At 30.4% G+C, this 11,665-nt stretch overlaps 1 pseudogene; it reads left to right on the forward strand.

Moving 5' to 3' along the window:
* Positions 1-9,446: 9,446 nt before the first annotated feature.
* LOC136785961 (putative nuclease HARBI1) lies at positions 9,447-11,665 on the forward strand (annotated as a pseudogene).

An 11,665-nucleotide genomic window follows, 5' to 3' on the forward strand; every position in this document is an offset into this window, starting at 1 on the left:
AAATTGTTTACATTTACCTTGTAAGAAGTATTGCCTTCTTTGACCCATGCGTTTCTCATCATAAAATCATAATTAATATGAACATCGTAGCAGTAAAAGTTATACCAGATGACATATATGTCAATAAAGTACGCATGAATATTTTAATTACACTTATCAGTCATTTTTGTCTCGTCTCTCATTATTATTCTGATAAACATTTATGCTGCATTTCTTTAATCCTTTGCGAAAGCCACAAACACCTAAATCATATTTGTACAAAATATATTTCCACAAAGTAACACTAGTAAATTCAATATATAAATACTTTAAATTATTCAAACGTTTTTACTTATCTAAGATCCATAGTTTTTCTTAATTACATTTATTTTGCAGTTTTTTCTTCTGCTTCTTTAAATTGACGTTATCTTGAAGATTATTCAATTATCTTTTTCTCATCTTGATATCTAAATGAATACTACAATAAATGCCTTACGACATTATAGCAATATATTACTAGATTTCGGCCATATTCACTAGTCATATAGGTAGTCGACTCACTTCTACAAAAGTTTTCGGACAATCTAGTATGTACCAGAGTTACAGAATCCCACTACAGGTCCATCTAACCCCTAACGCCATCTATCGGAAGAGACCACGAAGCACGAGCGTTAAGCTTAGAATAGGGTAAAACAGATATGCATTGTTGCCAGAAAGCGGACCGTCGATCTGCAGAATTTTCCCCTACACTTACAACCACAGATTCAGGCTCGTTTGTGTGAGCCATCCTCGCTGCTACCGCTGCTCGATGGTCATGAACACAAGTAGCAGCGTCCGTACATGTGTCGACCGGCTTCGCTCGCTCTCGGCTATCCTCGAATTAAAGAGAGAGCGGAGATACTTTCTCGGACCTCTCTGTCTTTCTCGCTGTTAGCGTCTACAGAAGAGTCGAGGCAAAATCTTTCCGCTTCGCTTTGCCGAAAATTTACCAATATTCGATGTCATTTACATTTGCAGCCCAATGCCTTTATACCTGATTTGTTCAGCATATTTATTTATGAGCATTGACTTATTTAAATCAATAATCAATTAAGGAAATGCGTATTTGATATATAATAATTATTTTAACTACAATTTCATCGCTATATTTCGCTTATTTTCATAAAATCTGCATTTCTTTAATTTATTATTGATTATTATAAGTCAATGGCCATTAAGCAAAATTTAATCTTAAAAAAAAAAAGTACCGATCAGGAATCGACCTCGGGCCCACCAATCGCCACGCGGTGACCTTACCGCCTAGACCACGAGGCTTCTTCAGTGCACCGTAAACAGATAGTCTTCTTAAGGGCTTGAAATCTTCTATTGAACCATATATATAAACGAGCAACCGACAGCTTTATTCATTATTATTCTATCATAATGGTACACAAATTAAAGAATAATTATATAATGAATAGTTTTCAAAAGCTTTTCCAATAACCAAGAACGTAAACTGCGAGCATTGATTATTTGTCTTCGTTCTTGGCTATTGGAAAAGCTTTTGAAAACTATTCAAAATATAATTATTCTTTAATTTGTGTACCATTATGACAGAATAATAATGAATAAAGCTGTCGGTTGCTCGTTTATATATATGGTTCAATAGAAGATTTCAAGCCCTTAAGAAGACTATCTGTTTACGGTGCACTGAAGAAGCCTCGTGGTCTAGGCGGTAAGGTAATCGCGTGGCGATTCGTGGGTCCGGGTTCGATTCCTGATCGGTACTTTTCTTTTTTTTTTAAGATTAAATTTTTTTTAATGGCCATTGACTTACAATAATCAATAATAATCTAAAGAAATGCAGATTTTACGGAAATAAGCGAAATATAACGATGAAATTATAGATAAAATAATTATTATATATCAAATACGCATTTCCTTAATTTAGTATTGATTTAAATAAGTCAATGCTCATAAATAAATATGCTGAAAAAATCATGTATAAAGGCATTGGGCTGCAAATGTAAATGACATCGAATATTGGTAGATTTTCGGCAAAGCGAAACGGAAAGATTTTGCCTCGACTCTTCTGCTAGACGCTAACAGCGAGAAGGACAGAGAGGTCCGAGAAAATATCTCCGCTCTCTTTTTAGTCCGCTTTCTGGCAACAATGTATATCTGTTTTACCCTATTCTAAGCTTAACGCTCGTGCTTCGTGGTCTCTTCCGATAGATGGCGTTAGGGGTTAGATGGAACTGAGACGCGTTTGCCAACACCAGCTCCGCCTACCGGTAGGGATTGCCTCGGGACCAGCGTTGCCAAGTCCGCCATGTTGGAGATACTACGCTGTATAGTTTGTTGGCGAGAAATGAATATACACTTCAGCCCAATAATCCTGTCCCTGGCAAGGGGAAGCAGAAATCAGAGGGGCGAGGGGATATCTAGGGAGTTTCTCCGCAGCTGTCAAATCAGGGGGGAGACACTCTCATAGGCGAAGTGGGGCAGCGTTATAGTTCCTCAATAAATCTTAGAGTTCCTAGGTGGCGCTGGTGTCGCTACTTTGACGACGCCGATATTCCGCCATTTTCCGACCGCCATATTTCTTGCTGCTTGAAAGAGTTGAAAGTCTTTTACCGTAAATGTGTATAAAAATACTCTTAAAGTAAAGTTATTTCAACAGTAATTTTAAATACTGAAAGATGTTTGAAAGTTGTTTTTAAGTGTCAGGAGCTACAAGGGCAATTATATAATAATAGCTTCAACCTGATTTTCTTTTTTTTGAAGTAAGTAAAGTTCAATGTTATCGAAGGTGTTAGGTTAATTTCAGTATAACGAAATATTAAAAAATGATTTAATTTCTATTTCTTGTTCTATACAGAATTTAGAACCAATGGGCGTGACAAAATCAACTAGGATGTCTAAGAAAATGCCCTAAAACTATTTATGCATTGTGCCAGGATGATCAAACAAAAGCAAGGATCGAGGACACTTCATTTCAATGAATGTAATTGGACTAGAATGGGTCAAACAAATTAGAAACCAGGTTTGTAAAATCTATCTTTGAATGGTTTAAATAAATATAAAGTATTTTATAAACATTTTGATAAAAATGATGTGATTATGGATTCTTCTGTTTGTAGGCTAAAGAAAAACACTGTGCCACCTTGAAATTTACCATCAGCGCAAGCTTATGAGGATTTGGAAGAAATTATCAATGACCCTCTTGCACTGCGAAGGGATGAAAGTGAAGTTCATCAGGTTTTTAGTAAATGTAGGATGTAAGTGATATAATTTAAAACCTATTTGAAAAGATATTCCATCAATTTGCTTTAAAACAAAAATAATCGAAAGTAGTAAATAGTTTAATTACATATTTCTTTAGAACATCTCATTAGTAATTTTATTATTTTTTCCTTTTTAGCATGAAATAGCACAGTATATTCAATGTGGTATTTTAACATAATTTTCGTGCTTAAATTACTATATATAGAAAAATTTAAACGAATATTTAATAAAAACAGATTATCAGCTCTTTTTATTTTAACTTTGGTTAGATATTTCTTAATTATAATAATTTAAGTATCAAAAAGTCATGTAAAATCACTACGTTGAATATACTGTGCTGTTTTTTGCTGAGAATAAATAAAGTAATAAAATAACTAACGAGATATTCTAACAAAATGTGTAATTGAACTTTCTAGCAATTTGCAACAGAATATATATTGTAGAAAATTGTTTTGTATACCAAAACCTATTTAAATAAAAATTGTCTGTGTCAATGTTATGGAAAAATCAAATGGTCGTTCCGTGATCTATAGGAAGAAAAACGTAAAATCTCTATGTTGCGGGAAAATCATGTTAAAGATAAAATTAAAAAATGAGGCAAGTGGGATGTAAGGTACATTAAAAAATATTTTAAAATTTGAGACGGTCTAATATATATATATATATATATATATATGGTCTCAATAAAATTAAAACAAAATTAACATCATATATTTGTCATTTAGGAAGTAGTACAGAAATTTTAATTATTTCAATCAAAAGCTTAATCATTTTAAGGTTTTTGAATGAGACGAAGAAGATTATTGTATAATTTTATACGAGAGGAATAAAATTTAGATTTAGACTGTTTTCACCTTCATATAAATCTATAGATATATATTTTTATACTTATGATCGATTATGTTGATATTAATATGATAAGTGTAATTTTAATTGTGTAAACTTTTATTTATTAATAGGTTCTATATGATTTAAAGCACCTCTCCTGATTTGTTTTGTATTATAATTTTGCTTTAAATTGTGTATATCCTCCTAATAATATATACTTCATGTTTTGTATAGGTATGTTATTTTATGATTTCATAATTTTTTCCTTTATACTATTTAATTATGGTATAATGTATGATAAATAGTATATTAAACTTGTTATGTTTGTTTCATATCTATTTTGTAAAATTATTTTATATAATAAAAAACTGTTTAACCTTTATATAATTGTAATTATTTATTTTTAGTATTTTCCTTTAAACTTTAACTTTGAAATTATATATGACTTAAAAGCCCGGTTAGTTCCTTCAAAAAATCTCAAAGTTCCTAGGTGGCGCTACAATCACGGCCCCACTTCTTAACACGGCAGTGTCACCCCCGTGTGTCAAATGGCGCGGTTAACCTTCGTTTTTGTATCGTAGACAAAAGTAATTTTTTCGGAAAACGATTGCGGAAAAGAAGGAAGGATTTTAATACATAACAGAGAAGCAAAAATATATCAGATGAGTATAAGTTAATAACAAAAAATGAAAATTATTGTGAATTTATAAGGAAATATATACTTTGTGGTTATTTTATTTCTGTTACAGGCTAAATCCTATTCTTCATGAGTTTAAATCGCAGGAAAGAAATACTTAAAGAACGATGAATGAAAAAGGACTAATTTATAAAGCATTTCTGTGTGACCCAGTGATTTCAATAATTGTGAAATAATGTTGTAATAGTGAATGTATAAGCGAATGCTGTATATACAAAGAAATTTTATTACAAAATAATAATAATGTAGGATAATGTTTTGATTCCTATTATTATAAATTAAAGCTAGTTCAATTAAAATTTATTATTTTAATTTCTTCCTTAACCACACACAAATTCTATACGTAAATAGTAATTATGTATTCTTGTAGAAGCTATCTTTAAGCTACTCTAACTAAATTGCAACTATTTTAAATCTGCAGGTCATAACTATTTACTTCAATGATTTTTATTATTCAATGTGAGACAAATTCTGTAAAATTTCTGCTAATTTCTTATTGATCTGTCATGCTTCCTCATCTCGTATGACATTTATTTGCCTTGATTGTTCCTTCTTCTAGTTTTCAACACATATACCAATAATTCTCTAGATATTTTCAAATATGCTCAGATATATATGTGCTTATTCTGCTGTCTAATTGTTTCTATAATAATTAGGATGATTGGTAAACTACTGCTGTATTAAATTTGAAGAATGGACACTGGACTTATTGTACTTAAATATGTTTGGCATCTCATCCACATGATATCTTTTCCTTCCATTTGAGAGGATCTTGTCGACCAATAAGTTCATGTATAATGCGGAGTTCATCTTATTTTCCAGCTACATATTTGGATATCCATTCCCATTATGCAATTCTTATTTTATTATTCCTATTTGTTCATGAGACTTATCTGTCCTAAAACCTTAATTTATCCAGTAGCCAAATGTATATCCTATCATTTTCAGATGAATGACATTTCTTTCTATCAATCCTGACAACATTATAATAAGAGTAAGGAAGTAAGAGTATTCTATATTCAAACACGTAGCTGGAAAACTACTTGAAGCTAAAAAATAAGATGAACTCTGTATTATACAAATAACTTTTAAAGAACTTTATCTATCCAAGTATTATGAGAAGAGAACATATCTCACAGAAGAGAGGCTCAATTTAAATAGCATCATTCAAACGCCCATTTTCCAAATTTAATAAGACAATGGTTTATAAATCATGCCAATATTTATAACATTAATTACAAATCAGCATAATCATCTTATCTGCGTGTATTTAAAAATAATAATAAAATTATTGTTATATGTTATAGACTAGAAGAAAATAGTGCAAAGGAGGCATATAAATATCATACAAAGTAATATGTCGAAGGATGTGACAGACTAATAAGAAATTAGCAGAAATTTTACACAATTTGTCTCACATTGAATAATAAAAATCATTGAAGTAAATAGTTATGACCTCCAGATTTAAAATAGTTGCAATTTAGTTAGAGTAGCTTAAAGATAGGTTCTACAAGAATACATAATTACTATTTACGTATAGAATTTGTGTGTGGTTAAGGAAGAAATTAAAATAATAAATTTTAATTGAACTAGCTTTAATTTATAATAATAGGAATCAAAACATTATCCTACATTATTATTATTTTGTAATAAAATTTCTTTGGATATACAGCATTCACTTATACATTCACTATTACAACATTATGTCACAATTATTGAAATCACTGGGTCACACAGAAATGTTTTATAAATTAGTCCTTTTTCATTCATCGTTCTTTAAGTATTTCTTTCCTGCGATTTAAACTCATGAAGAATAGGATTTAGCCTGTAACAGAAATAAAATAACCACAAAGTATATATTTCCTTATAAATTCACAATAATTTTCATTTTTTGTTATTAACTTATACTCATCTGATATATTTTTGCTTCTCTGTTATGTATTAAAATCCTTCCTTCTTTTCCGCAATCGTTTTCCGAAAAAATTACTTTTGTCTACGATACAAAAACGAAGGTTAACCGCGCCATTTGACAGTTACGGAGAAACTCCTTAGATATCCCCTCGCCCCTCTGATTTCCGCTTCCCCTTGCCAGGGACAGGATTATTTGGCCGAAGTGTACCACGCAAAATGTATAGTAAGTGTGATTCACAGAGAAGAAACGAAGTATAGTGTTTTAGGTATAATAAGCTCTCAGTGCTTTCGGACGTGTATTGGCCCTTTTGCCCCTGTAAGTTATACAACTGATATATGAATTTATACTATTGCGTAGGAGTATGTAGACTATTAGTCTTCAAAACGTACATATACAGCAGTTTATGACAAATTTGAATGAGAAAAAAGAATCAGTTAATTAATACAACCCTCTTTACTCATTAAAATTAGTCACAAAATGTTCTGTAATTTAGAATATTTTTCCTGCATGCTTTAACATTATACAGGGAGGTTCTCTAACGACGGCATATAGGAGATTCGTGTTAGTTGACTATAGTGTTCAAGATGATGGTTTCTGAGAACGCTGATTGGTCAATATCATGTAGTGCCAACATGAAATGGTCCGTTACCAATAGATGAATAAGAAAAATGAGACCCATCCGCCATTTTGGAGTGGAGAAGTGGTTTCATGTTAGTTGTAGCAGAAAGAGGTGTGAAATGGAAAAATGTCAAATAGTGAGGTTACTAAAGTAAAAATGGAAAATAATGAATGGAAAGTTCGAATATTCTTACTTTCCATTCATTATTTTCTATTTTTACTATTTTTACTTTAGTAACCTCACTATTTGACATTTTTCCATTTCACACCTCTTTCTGCTACAACTAACATGAAAACACTTCTCCACTCCAAAATGGCGGATGGGTCTCATTTTTCGGTAGGGGCCCATTTGTTCCAAAATTTTAGTACAATGCGTGTGTCTCTCTACATAACTTTGTGAATATGGCGACCTGTCAAAACACTGGTACACTCCGGGAAATATATTCTGTCCAACTTATAACCAAATGTTTTAAAAGGTCGTACTTCAATAGCGGTCAACACTTTTCTACATCACGCTGGTTACCTGGTCTAGTGCCGAGTCCCGAGCAATAAACCGAGAACAATCGAAGAACCCTATAATATACCTGATACTCTAATCACTAATCTAAAATTACTATTTTTGTATTTTTAATCAAACATATTTGAAATTATTACGAATACATTGCTTGTCTTTTTAACATGAAAATGAGTCCAAATACGACATTAATCGAACAATTATTTCTTTTAGTTATACCTTGAAGCTGCTACTTTATTATCTATAAATTCTAATAAAAATTCAATATTACTATATATCTTCGTTATGCGTTAAGTTAAAATAAATCTCCAAAATATTGGAAAGGACATAAACATATTATTAAAAAATTAACAAATATAAATTTTAGTTTAAGATATAATTGACAAATAAATGTAAATATTTTAAAATACTATCTTTAAAAAGAAAAAGGTTAATCATCTCATAAAATTAAAAATTTCAATTTTTTTAGTATGATTCTGCTACGGGTTAATTGATGCTTATTTGGATTATTTATAGACATATTGGAATAAAATAAATTTGATTTTTAACAGGTTTTAATAAAATGGGAGATGTAAGATATAACTAATATAGAAATAATAGTCCGAATAACGTCATTTTTGGATTCATTTTCATGTTAAAAATACAAGCAATGTATTCATAATAATTTCAAACCTGTTTGATTTAAAATATAAAAATTGTAATTTTGGATTAGTGATTAGAGTATCAGGTATATTATAGGGTTCTTCGATTGTTCTCGGTTTATTGCTCGGGACTCGGCACTAGACCAGGTAACCAGCGTGATGTAGAAAAGTGTTGACCGCTATTGAAGTACGGCCTTTTAAAACATTTGGTTATAAGTTGGACAGAATATATTTCCCGGAGTGTACCAGTGTTTTGACAGGTCGCCATATTCACAAAGTTATGTAGAGAGACACACGCATTGTACTAAAATTTTGGAACAAATGGGCCCCTACCCATTTTTCTTAATCATCTATTGGTAACGGACCATTTCATGTTGGCACTACATGATATTGACCAATCAGTGTTCTCAGAAACCATCATCCTGAGCGCTATAGTCACCTAACACGAATCTCCTATATGCCGCCGTTAGATAACCTCCCTGTATATTCACTTATTGCATCAATTTACCATGCCACTGCTATAGCTACTCTTTTGCTGCTTTATGAATAAACCTGCAAATTAGACAAAATAATAAACAATTTTATTTAATAGAAAAAACTGGTTGAATTAAAAATAGATACTGCAAAATATAATAAGTTACCTTCAAACTAGTGCTTCAGCATCTACTATTATATCTTATCTGTTTATACTATGTAACTAACTAAGTAATTTGCATAATTCATGGTTCGTTCCAATTAGTTTACTTGTATTAATTTGTATTTATCCTCTGTATGATCATTGGACTTCCATATTGATGTTGTTCTCAGTGGTCGTTTTCCAACTATATGACACAAAGTTACACTGGGGAACACGTGAGAACGCAGAAAATGGATGTTAATTGGAACGCTTTAGTTCAAATAATGAACGTATTGGCGTTACCAGACACTAGTAAAGTTACTATAGAAAACTATGGTAAATTGAATATCGAGTAATCGAGTACTCTAAAAAATATGAGTGGAGAGTATGTGAAAATATATTTGCTAAATTTATTCTATTTGAATATGGATTCACGATCAGTCAAGTCTATTTTTAACAAATAATTAAAAATTCAGGGAAAATATATTGGAGTTCTATGTACACACGGGTGTATGTTGTGTAGAGATTAAATGCATCATATTATTTTTGCAAAAAGTACGTACATAATTTAACTATTGTTATGTAAATAAGAAACCTGTCATAATTTAAATTCAATCGTTTCTCCATTGCCGTACATCCAATATTTATTAATTCTATATCTTTTATTCAAAACTAATTATGGTTTATGCACTGCAATATTAACTAATTGCTTTTTCCATATAATTGTATGTTAGAATTACAAATAAAAATATTTCAATTAATTTTTCTAGGTTTTTGCGTTGATTGCATATAAAAGTTTACACTTTAATCACTGCAGTTATATATTTTCCTATTGAGCAATCCTATAATATTGCTAAAAGCATTAAAGAATACTTTCTTTTATTAATTTTGTACTCACTAAAGGTATACACTTTACAAGTTCTATATTATAGTGAAGGTAAATTATAAAGCAAGTAACTATATATATATATTTAGATTGAAATAAAATAACTAAAAATTATCAAATTACTATACATTCTTTAACAAAAATTATATTAATTTTCTGAAATATTATTTTATAGATGGACTCAGTAATTATTAATTTGTTGGAAACACCTTGCAGCGAAACTTCTTCCAGTTCTAGTGACAATGATAGTACAATAACTACTACACCATCAGCCAGTGAAGAATCTACAAATACTGACAATGAAATTGAAGATGGGATAATATTTTATCTTATGAAATACATAATGAGTGGACAAAGAAAACATTGCATTGAAAATTATTTAGAGATTGTGGACGTAATGACTGAGCATGAATTCAAAATGCATTTTCGCTTATCTCGACCTACTGTTTTAAATCTCATTGAAGAACTGCAACAATCAACTTTTCTTCCATCAAATACATTTGGCTGGAAACCAATATCAGCAAAATTGAGTATTTTGATATTTTTATGGTTTATTGCGAATACTGAACCTTTGCGTACACTGTCTGACCGATTTAATGTTTCAATATCTTCAATCTTTCGAGTGTTACGACGAGTGGTTAAATGGTTATTAACGAAAGCAGACGAAATAATTAGGTGGCCACAAGACATGAATTCCTACAAATATCTGAAGAATTTAAAAGTAAGCAAGGAATTAATAACGTTGTAGGTGCAATTGATGCTACTCATGTACAAATAGTTAAACCTAAAATTAATGCGCGATACTACTGTAATCGTAAAAAAATTTTTTCTATTAATTTGCAAGCTGTAGTAGATTCAAAATTATGCTTTAGAAATATCTGTTGTGGTGAACCTGGTTCTCTTCACGATGCACGAGTTTTTATAAGATCCTTACTGTATGAAACTGCCACAAGTGATAAAAATGCTATATTTCCTAATGAATCATTTATTTTGGGTGATTCAGCATATCCCTCTTTACCTTGGCTTGTACCACGTTTTAAGGATAATGGGCATCTAACATCTCAGCAGCATAAATTTAATTTTATGCATTCTTCAACACGCATAGTTGTTGAAAAAGCTTTTGGACAATTAAAAGGACGTTTTCGCCGGATAAAGTTCTTTTCAGAATATCGTGATTTAAGTTTTATAACAAATACAGTAGCTGCTTCGTGCATACTACATAATTATTGCTTATGAATAAACGATATATATGACTTTAATGAGTATAATGATAATTATTTGGATGAAGTAGATAATAATTCTAACAACACATATAATTTTAATACTTCAGCGCAAACAGATCGTCGAATGCAATTATTTAACGAAATATTTCCTAATATATAATATCAACATGTATATCGTAAAACACTCGTTCTAATTATTCACAATCCCTAATTGTTAACTATACAAAAGTGGTGGTGGAATGTGTTGTAAAACATTTGAATTATATTTAGTAATTTTTTTATTAAATTTTATTGCTGTTTCAAGCAAGCACACACATATATTTTTATAAACTTTATATAAGGTTAAAGTAAGATATATTTAATATTATTGTTTAGCGCAAAATAAATCTCATATAAAAAATAACAAGGTAATATTTCTTTTCCAATAAATAAAAATTTAAGTCTTTTGGTTAGTTTTTAATACTGTTTTTCATTATAGCTCTAA

This window comes from Prorops nasuta, unplaced genomic scaffold (genome assembly GCF_024137725.1).
Source record: "Prorops nasuta isolate Cenicafe-Biocafe unplaced genomic scaffold, Cenicafe_Pnas_1.2 PNAS00001, whole genome shotgun sequence".
Lineage (NCBI taxonomy): Eukaryota > Metazoa > Arthropoda > Insecta > Hymenoptera > Bethylidae > Prorops > Prorops nasuta.